We start from the raw sequence: 14,631 nt of genomic DNA on the forward strand, positions 1-14,631 counted from the left end.
TGCTTTCTTCTATAAAATTGTACAATTTCAGGCATAAACAAAAATGAAAGTGTTGTTTTTGTGTTTTGTTAGATACTTTGATAACAACAGATGTGGATTGTTTTCTTTACATTACTACTTGAAGCTTAGGAATTGTTACTTTGATATTAATCCAAAAGTAGATGTAAAACTTTTCTGGGCTTTATATACATATTTTAACCATAATGCTATTTCTAACTATTTCTTATCCTTTGAAAAATACACTGATACATAAAAAGGAATATTCTGAATAAAATTAAATATATGCCTTTCTAGAAACATATTCCTATTTAATGAGATATTTTTATGCAGGAGTCAGGAAGTGACCTAGAAGTTAAAGGAAGTGAATTTACCTTCAAGCTCTAACTGTTCATCATTTCAGCGCTATATGGCCTTTATGGCAAGAATAGTAACATAAACCTCTAAACAATGATTCACACTTCAGTCATTTAATGCTTTCTCTTTTCATTCAAAAATGTCACAACGTAGCATGAAATGAATTTTGCATACAGCTTTCTAAAAGACCATAAAATTTATCCTCAGGACAGTAGCATTAAAATAAATAAATAAATAAATAACTTAAACAAGGAAGACCCAAAACAGCCAACAGTCTTTTATAGCTTATCTTCAAACTGGACATCAACCAAGAAGCTTGGGTACACTCTCTTGTTAGGTCATTTTTTGTGCTACGTTCTCATCCCGAAGAAAGCAAGTATTCGAGAGTTCCAAGTTCTGGCATTTTTTAATTATGCTTCTGTGCAGTATAACATGAAGTTATAAGGTATAATGAAGGCCTACAGGAGACTATTAGCACAGGTTTTTTAGGACCTAGCAAATAGTTTTTAATATTCATTTTGTCATAAATGCCATATGCAGAATTAGTAATTAAGAGATGCAGATGAAAGAACAGAACCCTGAAAACCAGAATATCATTGTATAACATTTTTAACATGCTGTGGTCCTTGATTAGTTTTTGCTTTTAAGTTTAAAAAAAAAAAAAAAAAAAAAGGGAAATTTCTTCAAATGTAGGCCTCAGGACAGTAAAGTTGAGTAGAATATACAGTGCACTCAAGGAGACTACCATGACAGCTTCCTAGGTTTCACTGTGAAGAAAAGAACACTCCTGAATTTTTCAAAAATTGGCATAACTTAAATGAGTCAAAAAATGTAAAATTTAACACCGGACTATGAAAGCTATAAGATGATGCATGGGACATCAGTCACTCTTAATGGGTTTGCTACAGGAAAAAAAAGATTAGGAAAAAGATAACAGAAAATTCCTTCTATAGGTATTATACAGTAACTTGTAAACTGTAAAGGCTGTCTAGTCTAACAGCAATTACGCATGGCAAATTCTAGAGATAATCACCTCGATTCCATCTGTATTATCAATGCCTTTTGTGAATTTGGGCCAATCACTTACCTGTATTCATCACTACGATGGAGATATTAATTACAGAATGAATATATTTCACCTTCAGTTTGCAACTTGCTCATGAAAAGCTTACAGTTTCCTTGCATTTCTTCTGCATAATTAATCATTTAGCTTCTCAGCTGACAAATTTTTTCCACTGAAACTTATGTAATGCTGGGTAATTTTGTCTGGAAACATATATGATACTGTGTTTTTTCCCTTAATTAGGTAAATCTAGCTTTTAACCAATTAAACTTCTGTTACCAGCCACACATATCCACAAATTCCTAATTACCTTCCACAAAATATAGGCAGAAATATAATGGGAAATAATGCCTCAGTTGACATTAAAGAACATGAAATAACTTCAGTAATACTACCAAATAATAATTTTATTTATTTATTTTTTATTCATTGGCTTTCCCAAGAACTGTAAGAAGTGCCATGCTAATGTTCATACCATGTTATTAGAAAGCAATTGGGTGTTAACAATAATAGTAATAAACAATAATGATTTACAATGAGTATATGTTTTCTACAAAGGGTACTAAAATACATAATATTTTTGTACAAATGTTTTAATATTTGTGTTTTACTTGGAGCTGGAAGAACAATTCTAAGGTTTGCAGTAAATTTGACAAATTTGAAAGGTCACCACCCCCATTGAAACGTCGAAAGATTTTCCCCAGAACCCAGGAATGTCTCCAGAACAATCTTTTACTCCACAGTGAGAACCTATACAGAGAGAGATGGAAACAGTCCCTGTAGAGAGCAGCAGTTAACTTTTCACTGTGTCAAGGAACATATAGGCACGAAATACTGGCCAAAAGAAAAAAAAAAATCAAAACAAAACATTCTGGCTAACGGAGTTGAGGTCGCTGCAAAGTTAGGATTAGAAAAACCTGCTATGGATCATCAGAAAGGCAAAAAGAAATCCAAAATAAGACAACTGTTGTGTTCATTACAGACATGCTGTTTTTCTCAAAATGGCATTCTTTCTGGGTCAGGATAACAGAAAGTCAGGTTTTCCGGAGAAAGCAATATGCCTTGTTGGTCTAACTTTCATAACAGCATGCTGTATTTCAAAGGCATTTTGGATTTAAATCCCTATTTCTCACTTTAAGTCTTTGCAGATATAAAAGACAGAAATTAACCTTCTTAAAATATCCAGAATATCAAAAGCAACACTCTTAGATTACAGTCATATTCTGAAGTTTCTGTCCTTTTAGAATCAGTATTTTTTTACTTTCAAGGTATAAATTAGAAATGTCCCTTCAGATTCTGAGAAAATAACGACTGAGAGATGCAAGAACATTGTGTTTATTAAAAGATGACAGGTATTGCTAGAGAATTAGCCTTGTAGGCTAATCTCTGTCATATGACAGAGATATCACATTTAGATCATGTACCTACTGACTTTCCTTCTGATATGCTGAGAATGTACACATAAGTGAATAATCATATCAAGATCTACTTTGTTTCATTGTTTGTTTTTCTGTGCATCTCCACTGTGATATATTTTTAAAAATAAAACCCTTTACCTTTCTTGGAAGATTTCAAAAAGGAACCTTGAACATACTGTGTTGGAAAGCAAAATCATAGAATCATAGAATGCTTTGGGATGGAAGGGACCTTTAAAGGTCATCTAGTCCAACACCCCTGCAATAAGCAGGGACATCTTCAACTAGATCAGGTTGCTCAGAGCCCCATCCAGCCTGACCTTGAATGTTTCCAAGGATGGGGCATCTACTACCTCTCTGAACAACCTGTTCCAGTGTTTCACCACCCTCACTGGAAAAAATTTCTTCCTTATATCTAGTCTGAATCTACCCTCTTTTAGTTTAAAACCATTACCCCTTGTCCTATCACTATTGGCCCTACTAAAAAGTCTGGCCCCATCTTTCTTGTAGGCCCCCTTCAGGTACTGAAAGGCCGCAATAAGGTCTCCCCGCAGCCTTCTCTTCTCCAGGATGAACAACCACAACTCTTTCAGCCTTTCCTCATAGGAGAGGTGTTCCAGCCCTCTGATCATTTTTGTGGCCCTCCTCTGGACCCTCTCCAACAGGTCCATGTCCTTCCTGTGCTGAGGACCCCAGAGCTGGACGCAATACTCCAGGTGGGGTCTCACCAGAGCAGAACAAAGGGGCAGAATCACCTCCCTCAACCTGCCAGCCACGCTTCTTTTGACGCAGCCCAGGATACGGTTGGCTTTTTGGGCTGCGAGGGCACACTGCCAGCTCATGTCCAGCTTTTCGTGTATCAGTCAGTACCCCATAGTGCTTCTCAGCAGGGCTCCTCTCAATCTCTTCCTCCCGCAGCCTGTATTGATACTGGGGATTGCCCGGACCCAGGTGCAGAACCCTGCACTCATGACGTTCACACAGGCCCATTTCTCCAGCTTGTCCAGGTCCCTCTGGATGGCATCCCTTCCCTGAGGTGTGTCAACTGCATCACTCAGCTTAGTGTCATCTGCAAACTTGCTGAGGGTGCACTTGATCCCACTGTCTATGTCATTGATGAAGATATTAAACAGCACTGGTCCCAGTAGACACCTGAGGGACACCACTTGTCACGGATCTCCATCCAGACATTGAGCCATTGACCACTACCCTCTGGATGTGACGATCCAACCAAGTCCTTATCCACCGAACAGTCCACCCATCAAATCCATATCCTTCCAATTTAGAGAGGATATTGTGGGGGACCATGTAAAAGGCCTTACAGAAGTCCAGATAAATGACATCCGTAGCTCTTCCCACGTCCACTGATGCAGTCAACTCCATCACAGAAGGCCACTAGGTTGGTCAGGCAGGACTTGCCCTTGGTGAAGCTGTGCTGGCTGTCTCGAGTCACCTCCCTGTCCTCCCATGTTTCTTAGCATAGCTTCTAGGAGGATGTGTTCCATGATCTTCCCAGGCACAGAGGTGAGGCTGACAGGTCGGTAGTTCCCAGGGTCCTCCTTTTTACCCTTTTTAAAAATGGCTGCAATGTTTCCCTTTTTGCAGTCCCCAGGAACTTCACCTTCACTTTTCAAATATCATGGAGAGTGGCTTGGCAACTACATCAGCCAATTCCCTCAGGACTCTGGGATGCATCTCATTGGGTCCTGTAGACTTAGGCATGTTCAGGTTCCTCAGGTGGTCGCGAACCTGATCTTCTCTTACAGTGGGAGGACCTCTGCCCCCCTGATCCCCGTCAAATGGCCCATTGACTTGGGAGGTGTGAGGAGAGAGGTTGCCAGTGAAGACTGAGGCAAAGAAGTTGTTGAGTACCTCAGCCATGTCCTCGTCTGTTATTACCAGCTCACCACTTCTGCTAATCAGAGGGGGTACTTCATTTTAACAGTAATTTATGTAGCATATTTTAATGATTTCAAAATGTATTGATCTCAGCCTTATTTGTAAACTTTGAAATTTGCATTTAGTTTTATGTTCAAGGTAGAAATCAGCCTTTAACACTCTTTGTCTTTGAGTAAGGCTTCACAAAACCAGATGCAAGTTAATCCTTAAAAAAGGCTATTTCATTATCTACTTACCTTGAGTATGAGCAGCTCTATTCCACGGATTAGTTCATTTCTGAAGAACAACCACCCAGTCTCTGCTTCAAAACTTCTGTTGGATTTGTATTTATCTGTGGACAAGAAGAGCAAACAGGGATAAGGAGGGAAACTACATTACAATCGATGTATTTGTTAAAACATGGAAGGATCAAATTTTGACATGTTAACCAAATTTAGGGAGTGTCTTCATCTAAATCATACACTGAATTAAAAAAAAAAAATAGAGCATTTCTAGTCTAAGCAAGTGTGCAGAAATCATTCCATCTCTCTCCAGCAATGCATTAGCAAATCAATAAGTAACCAGGGAACACAGGCTTATTTCTTGTGTGTGAGTGAATGAACCATTCAGGACAATGGCACAGTGTTTCTAATTTTAGTTGCTGTTACTTTTTCATCTGTATCACAGTCGAGAGAGCTTCTGCATGGCAAAAGAACTTACAAAATTATTTGGGTTAAACTATTATAGTTGTGACATTTTCTGTAACAATAATGCTCTAATTACTATTCTTAGAGCCCCAAGTTACCAGTCAGCCATACAGGATACCTGCAGGCACATACAATAGGTTAGGGCTGGGTTACATATGCCCCAAAGCCTCTTCTTCCATTTCAGAGTAAGGTGAAAAAAGTCTGGTAAAATGGCTAAGTATTTGTTACACCCATGTGTCCTACAGAAAACTGATACAGACACTATATCTCTTATTTTCTGGTTCAGAGGATGTATAGTGTGTTTTTTTCTCTTAAGAATGGAAGAGGAAGCACGTGTATGTGAAAGTGACCATGACTTTTTTTTTAACTCTTATTAGGTTTTGTTCTTATCCTTCGCTTACCAGTTAACTGAAAGAGTGGGGAATTAAAAAAATATTGGGTCAGAATGATTATGTATGCAGCAGTAACTAATTTCTAGTATAAAAACTGAACCAAACAAGGATGCAGTAAGGAACTGAAGATAAATACACACTATACTGCATCTTGAGATGCACTCTCATCTTGAGATGAAAACACCCACAGCTTTTCAACAACCAAAAAGACACACTTTTGACTGAAGTAAACCTTTTAGGTGAGTGATAAGGTGGAAGGTAAAATAGAATTTAAAAAAAGTTTCCAAATAAGCTATACTTTTTTTAATCAAAGAAAACATGGCTAGCTGCATATACAATTTGCCTGAAACTGTTCAGAGGAGATTTGCCATCATTTTTCAAGGTATTTCTCTAGTCTTTTCAAGTCATTTATATATATATGCACACATCACATTTTGTGCTACGTATCATTTTGGCAGTTTACAGAAGAAACCACAGTAATGCACAAGCTCTTACAAAGGTTCTATTTCATGATACATTAAAAAAAATTATGTGCATAAAGTAAGATGGTTATATACATGTACATACATGTCAGGTTAAAATAAACAAAAAAACCCTACAGGAATTACAGATACAAAGGTTATGCAAAAGGTGATTAATACTGAATCATTCTTATTCCAGGAAAAAAATATTAGCCTATGCATCAAAAACAAAAGGGAGAGTGAGGCACCTAGCAACCAATGGCAGTGGGAGTGTATACCTCTGATTGTGCCAGGAGAGATGCTGACCGAAACTTGGTGTTACGACATTTGTATCTTCTCTCCTGAATGAGCATTTTCTTGTATCTAATGAAGGATGAGTGCACACTTAATCTTTAGTATAATTTAGCTTAAAAAGTCAACCAACGTGAAACAAATGCACTGGAAATTAGCCTCCTACAAACTTACAAGTCTTCCACCAACTCAGAGAAGTGTTTCTTTAAAAAAATGAGGGGGGGTATTTACTTGATCCTTATAAATATGATTTCTTATTGTCTACTGTTTATGTCAGTGTAACATCTAGAAGGTCTTCAGTTTATTGACTCTCTGAAACCAAGTTCTCCCACTAATCATATATCATTCTTAGTCCATGAGAATCTAATTTTATTTCAGCTCTGAGGTTAAATTTCAAACAGAATGAATGACCAAAAGAAAGAACTACATTCTCTCCCTCGACAGATGCATAACTTTACTTAAGGTTCATTAACAAGTCAAGAGATCTTGAATATTTATCTCAGTCTACTTTAGTAGAATGAGCCATTAGTTACAAAAAGCTTTAATGCTATTACAACAACTAAGATGAAGTAGGTAGGTGGCACCTATCTCGTTTGTCAATTTAGTTTCATAATTTAAAGAACACTTATTCCAGAAAGAAATATAGCACTTTGTTGGGGGGGTGGGGGGGTGGAGGGGTAGGGGTGGGTGTGTAGAAATCTACAAAACGCAATTTGCAGGAGGTATTATTAGGGTAGCCATTCAGTAATGACTGAAAAAAAAATCAAACGATTTGGCTGCCCAGGAGACATCTTCAAACTGATAATACTAGCATGCCAATTTATTTTTCAAGTTGAATTTTTGGTAAATATATAATAGTAACATAATAGTTAAATAAAAGCTAAAAAGGTTAGGACACTGGTATACACCACCAGCTGTCACTTGTCACTAACTATTGCCTGAATTTGTACAGCACAGTGTTAGCTTACCAAGCACAGTAGACAGGGTATTGATATTAAAGTGGCATTAATGATCATGTGCAATGAGACAAAGATGATATTTGAACCTTGGTTACATTATTAAAAAATATCAAAAGGATATTTCACCTCTCCCACAGGCAAAACTTGGTTTAATTTAGTCAAAGGTAAATTTTTTTGAGTGGGACATAATTTATCATCAAGTTGCTGTCTGTGAAAACAGTAATTTTTTCACTAGGACAGCAAGAATTTTTTCATTCTGTTCTGTTGTGGTTCGTTGGGATTTTTTTGTTTTTGAATTACAAAATTAATCCATTTAAACTATTGATATATGCAATCTCAGTATGATCTCTTCACTTAAATTTTTGTTACTTAGAGGCCTGCTCCCCAAAAGTCCAGTACTGCACATCTTAATGACCATCTGATTATTTTTGTTTTCTGAGAATATTTACTAGTGACGTGGAATAAGAACACTCACAGCTATCTGTTGCTTAATCAGTGACTATCTTCTGTATCTATGTTACATAGTTGTTTATAGTCTATTTGGACAAGTCATTGGTTCCTATATTTGAAGCTGCCTGGAAAGGCTGCTGTCAGTGTTCAGCTTCTTTTTCAAACTAGCAGTGCACTCTAGGGTATTTAAAGTCCCTTGAGACACATATTCTAGAATTTAGAGAAAAAAATAGAAGACTGAAATAAAACTGATACCAGCAAGTTATTCATATATTTAATAATGCAGAATCTCTTGCCCTGTAACCAAAAGGGAAAATATTTACACTGTTACTGGCACCTTCTCTTCCCTCATTCTTCATTTTTCAAACCAGAAATATCTGGGCACATCACAGCTACTGTACGTTGCTCAAAATAAAAAGAAAAGGAAAATGTGTCACAATGGGAAGCTGATACCCACCAAACCCAAGGTTATCAGATAGTTGTCAGAGGGTAAATAATCATAGAATCATAGAATACCAGGTTGGAAGGGACCTCAGGGATCATCTGGTCCAACCTTTCTAGCACAATCTAGACGAGATGGCCCAGCACCATGTCCAGCTGAGTCTTAAACATGTTCAGCGTAGCGGAGTCAACCACTTCCCTGGCGAGATTATTCCAATGAGTGACTGTTCTCATTGTGAAAAATTTACCTCTCGTGTCCAATCAGAATCTCCCTGGGAGTAAATTGTACCCATTACCCCTTGTCCTCACCATGTGACTCCTTGTAAAAAGGGAGTCTCCACCTTCTTTGTAGCTCCCATTTAAGTACTGGTACATGGTGATGAGATCACCTCTAAGCCTCCTTTTCTCAAGCCTGAACAAACCCAGCTCTCTCAGCCTATCCTCATACGGCAGGCTTCCCAGACCCTTGATCATCGTGGTGGCCCTTCTCGGGACCCCCTCCAGCCTGTCCACAGCCTTTTTGTATAACAGGGACCAGAACTGTACACAGTATTCCAGGTGTGGCCTGACAAGTGTCGAGTAGAGAGGGATAATGACTTCTTTACCTCTGCTGGTGATGCCCTTTTTGATGCAACCCAGCATCCTATTGGCCTTCTTGGCCACAGCAGCACACTGTTCACTCATGTTGAGCTTCCTGTCCACCAGGACCCCCAGGTCCCTTTCCACTGAGCTGCTCTCCAGCCAAGTGGATCCCAGTCTGAGCTGCATTCCTGGATTATGTTTTCCCAGGTGCAAGACCTTACACTTGTCCTTGTTAAACTTCATAAGGTTCTTGTTAGCCCACTCTTCCAGCCTATCCAGATCTTCCTGCAGGGTGGCTCTCCCTTCCAGAGTGTCTACTTCCCCACTCAATTTGGTGTCATCTGCGAACTTCATCAGGCTACACTTGATCCCATTATCCAGATCACTTATGAAGATACTGAATAGTGTTGGGCCCAGTATTGATCCCTGGGGGACCCCACTTGTGATGGGTTGCCAGTTTGAAAAGGAGCTATTTACCACCACCCTTTGGGTGCAGCCCGCCAGCCAATTCCTCACCCACTGCACAGACCACTTGTAAATAAGCCTGTTGGAAAACTATATTTTCATTTATTGTCCTACTTTGACTCTAGGCCTCCTAGGCTTTCCATTATTCTTAGTCAGATATCTAGTTAGGTGTATGTCACCTCCATTATTATCCCAGTCTGGCAACAGGAGACTCAAAGAGAAAGAGTCACCAACCCAGAATAGCTGTATAGCTCCCTAAACATGATTTCTCAACATTAACCATACTGCTCTGCACTGCAGAAGGTAAAGCAATTTTCTGAATTATACTAACCATCCCAAAGAGATGCTGTGGGGAGGCTGATTGGAGTTGGCATTAAGTAGGAAGGAAATAAACCAGAACAGTTTAATCTCTCCAAGGTTCACTCCACTCTGAATTCCTTCTCTGTACCCTTACATTGTCAGCTACTGTCTGCCACCCCCAAAGTCCCATCGCCACTGTACACATGGATACCTCAAGGCCAGAATGCTTTTTATAACTTACGTTTTTCTCTTTGTCCATTGACTGACCTCTACTTTTCTAGTTAAAGTGAATGCTACTGTTACAGTTTCTATGACTCCTTTCACAAATCTCCTATGCTCCTTTCTCTGGCTAAACACCTGACCTTTTCCAAAAGGAAACTGAAGTGAGAACTTCTCATTTCCTGCCCCACTTCATCTTCCTCCTCCCTACAGACACATGAATTTAATCCTTTAAGCTTCCCAATGACCCTCTTGGTCTCACTTACTTCTGGTCTCAAACTTTCCTCCGTATTTTATCACCTCATACTTTCTTTTGTGTCTTCATTCACAACACATACATGCATAAATTTATCTCACCTAAGTCTCTTCAGTTATCACTCCACCATCTTTTGGTTTATACACTCCCAGACTTCCTTTATTTTGTGAAACAGCTCTTCCTAGAAACTTGTAAATTCTTCATTAAGAAAAATTATAAATTTCAGTATTAGCTATTGTAAAAAAAAATAATAATTAACTTGCTTCTGATTTAAGTTAGAGGGCCACACAGTGTAGTTAATTCCTTGCCTATCTTGGAAAGGCATTTTAATTGTCTTGTTAACCTTTTTCATTTGGAATGGCACATTAAATAATGCTGTTTAACAAGTACACTTTTATACAGTGTATCACATAAAAATTGTATATAATACACTGAAGAAAATTTTTACAAGAAACATTACAACAGTATCAGTGTTTGTCTCCTCTTTTCCAAAGGAACTGTTTGCAAGAATATGACACCTTGCATTTTATATCTGCATGATCTACACAGCTCAGCTGAAATGCCTGTTCAATATTGTAAACCAAACAATTTACTCACCCAGCACATATGTACATTTTCTAGAAATTGAAGATTTTCTTCTTACACATAGGGTTATCAAATAATTGCTTAAACTTTATACAGTAAGATAATAAGGAAAATGCAAGGTCACTGTAATAGTAAAACTACTGCAGAAATGCTGAGTCATCTACAAAGGCCAAGAAAGAAAATATCCTATGCCAACAAAATGACTTTTCCATTCTACTAAGTTGTTTGACTATATTTCACTGAATTTCTGAAAATAAAGCCCAGATTTTTTAAGTTTTGTTGAATTTGTTTTATTTTGCTGAGTTCATTTTCAAAATCTTTGCCTCTATAACTCCAGTTACTAAGAAAACCTTAATCTCTTATGAAAGATTCATTCTAACCTCAAGACAAAAGAAAAAAATCCAAAGCAACAAATGCAAATGTAAAGAAATGTTCTAGATACAATTTTTTCCTTTATACAAAAGTCAATGTAAAAAAAAAATTCTAATTAAAAATCAAAAAGAGGAAAGTTATCAAAATGGGTAACAGCACATGAAAAAAATTAAACAATGACCGTTTATTTTCTTTTGAAAGGAAAGGAAAACAAGTGGAAATCTGCCTTGGATGAAACTTGCAAAAATTCGGAAGATATATACTGCGAACACAGGAAGAAAATCATCTAACCACTTACACAGCATTGAGCAATTATTCAAGCCCTTTTAATCAGGCATTCATTTTTCTAATGACGGATATAGTTTTACTGCAAATTCAAACAACAAACTAAAATTTCTTTTAGAATTCACAGTCCCAAATGTTATGCTGATGCAGCACAGCAATGATCTTAGTGACGCACAGTAACAGATTAAGGGACTCTCAATGGTATCCCATGTCACGCCTGGATCTGAGGCAGATCTCCCTGTATCTCTTCCTTAAATGAAAATATCCAGAGATACCCAAGGACTTTCAATCGTTTGTATTGTTTTATTGAAATATAACCTGGAATAGAGGAACTTGTTTAAGTAGAGAAGATTCAACTCTGCTGAACGAGGCAAATAAAAGGTTCAGAAAACAGACCTCGAGACTCTAGCTCTCGTTTCAGCACAATGCAATGTAGCTACCTGTCTACTGTAACTGCTGAACAAGCAAATGCTGTTCTTCACAGGAATGCACAAGTTAAATAATACTAGGCAGGAGGAAAGAAAACAACCTAGGAGAACTAAAAACTGCTGAAACTGAAAAGTAATTACTAGAAGGCAAAGGGAGGAACATTAACAAGTAGGAGAAAACTTGTGATCTATTTTTTTTTTAAATTGTATATCGAATCTCCAAAATTAAGTATCTAACGTAGTTATCTCAAACCATTTTATAAGGATAATTTAAAGATATGGTTTCTAATTCAAACTGTGATATTTTATTAGCTAACCAAATGCATTACAATGTTCAGTATTTCTAGCTTTGAATAAACCTAATCTAAAGTGTGTAAAAGAAACATAAGAATTTCAGATAGCTCTAAGTATCTGAGGCAAGGATTTGGATGGAAACCATTTAAGTAAAAAACATTAATGACACATTTGTTCACTATTACGATGCAATAAATTGAAAACCAGAAATGTACAGTAGATAACCTGGGGAGAAATGACAGAAAGAGAGGATGATTAAGAGAAACAGTTTAAATATTTCTAAATTGACATCAACAGTAATAATTTTTAGAATCTTTATTAAAAATCTCCAGTTCTTGACAATATATCTTTCAGAAACCATTTTGAATTTGGAAAATGGAAAAATTATCTACAGGAATATTTTACTTCCTTAAAGAAGCAGGAAAATTTGCTCTCTAAGAGAGAAGCTTCCTTCTCCTGTAAGGAAGTAAATAATGCTAATACTACTAGATAATGCTACTAATAATTCAGTTCCTAAGATGGAACTTTCCCTCTTCTGATCGTCCTTATATCATCTTCATTACGTATAAGAATATATATATATGAATATATATATATATTCTATATACATATATATAAAAACATATAAGGAAAGGGTCCAGATAAACTCATTTACTGGTCCGCTATGGGTATGTAAAGTACGACAAGCAGTTAAAAGTAAAATCCCTTTGAAAAGGTATATTACTTCCTCTAAAATCTTCTGACAACTGTTCTGATTTTTTGTTGCTACGAGATACACATCTGCACTTCGCTGTTGATCTTTTTTATTCTCCAATAGATGCAATACTCTTAAGAAACGGAAATACTTTAACATAATAAAATTACAGCAATGCTTTTTCTGTCTGGTCACCATTTAGCGATTTTCTTGAAATGACCAAGAATACTATTCTGTCAGCCAACCAGCATCCTTGAATTAAGGACTGTAAAAATCTGAAATGTTATGCTGACACTGTTACATAAGAATTTGCTGCAAACTTGCTTCTAGTGCATTTTTATGTGTGCTGCCCTAAGATTAATTTGTTTACAAAAATAAAAACAAAACCCAACAGGTGGAAGTAATTCCCGAGATTAAAAAATTCTAGCATGGCTGGATGTGTGCATGGCAAGATCCAACGACTGCATTTTTAAAACTTTTTTTTGAAGTGGTCATTTTAGTTAGGCAATGCAAAATCTACCAAAGACATTGTTAAGATCTCTATACCTCTTCTATTTCTGTATTCACTTTGGATGCATTTTAAAAAGGTAGTTTAATAGTCTAAGGTTTATTAAAGCCTAAAGGCAGAAATTAAGTTCCCCTATGCTATTATATTAGCTGATCACAGTGGTCACTTGTGACCTTCATAATTTATTAATTTCTTATTCCATGTCTTTATACTGTTTTTCTCTGTCTACCCAAATATAAGTGCTATTTTGAATTTTCTCCATCTCCATTTTCTGTGACAGAGAACATTCCAATGCAAAAGTCTTTCAAATAAATGATGATGTTAACTTTTAAAGTTAGAAGAGATATAATGTTAACAGAAGTGGATGTCCCAGTTCAGAAACAATAAGCACTTATAAAACCACATCTGGAAACTGTATCCGGTTTCGGGCTCCCCAGTACAAGAGAGATAATGCACTGGAGTGATTCCAGCAGAGGGCCACATGAGTGAGGAAAAGACTTTCGTGGCCTTAGGAAAAGGAAGTGCAAGGGGGATTTAAGTGCTATCTACATCTACCCTGAAGGGAGATGCGGTGAGTTCACATTCACTAATGGCCAGATGCCCACCCAGCTACTCTCTCACTTGCCCTTTGCAACAGGACAGGGGGAGAAAAAAGGATGAAAACGCTCATGTGTTGAGATAAAGACAGGGACATCACTTACCAATTACCATCACAGGGGGTAAATTATTGCCAATTAAAATAGATTTGATAGTGAGAAACAAAACCAAAAATTCACACACCACCTTTGCTCACTCCCTCCTCCCACTTTTTTCCCAGGCTCACCTTCACTCCTTCACCCGCAACTCCTCTACCTCTTCCCCTCCGAGGGGCGCAGGAGGGTGGTAAATGAGGGGTCTGCGGTCACCCATAGCAGCTCCTCCCTGCCGCTCCTTCCTCCTCACACTTTCCCCTGCCCCAGCCCGGGGCCTGCCCAGGGGCTGCAGGGAAACACCTGCCCCAGCGGGGTCCCTCCCGGGGCCGCAGGGGAATCTCTGCCGGGGCGCCTGGAGCCCCTCCTCCCCTCCTCCCGCTCCCCCCTCGGGGCTCGCAGGGCTGTTTCTCACCCTGCTGCCCTCAGCCCCGGCTGCCGGGCAGCGTTTCGCCCTTCCTCACCCAGGCTTTCCCCGAGGCGCCCGCCCGTGGCTGAGGGGCTCAGCTGGGCCCTGCGCTGGGGCCGCTGGAGCCGGCTGGA

The sequence above is a fragment of the Nipponia nippon genome, unplaced genomic scaffold, assembly GCF_047370975.1.
Source record: "Nipponia nippon isolate SJK-2023a ecotype South Korea unplaced genomic scaffold, ASM4737097v1 scaffold_1, whole genome shotgun sequence".
Lineage (NCBI taxonomy): Eukaryota > Metazoa > Chordata > Aves > Pelecaniformes > Threskiornithidae > Nipponia > Nipponia nippon.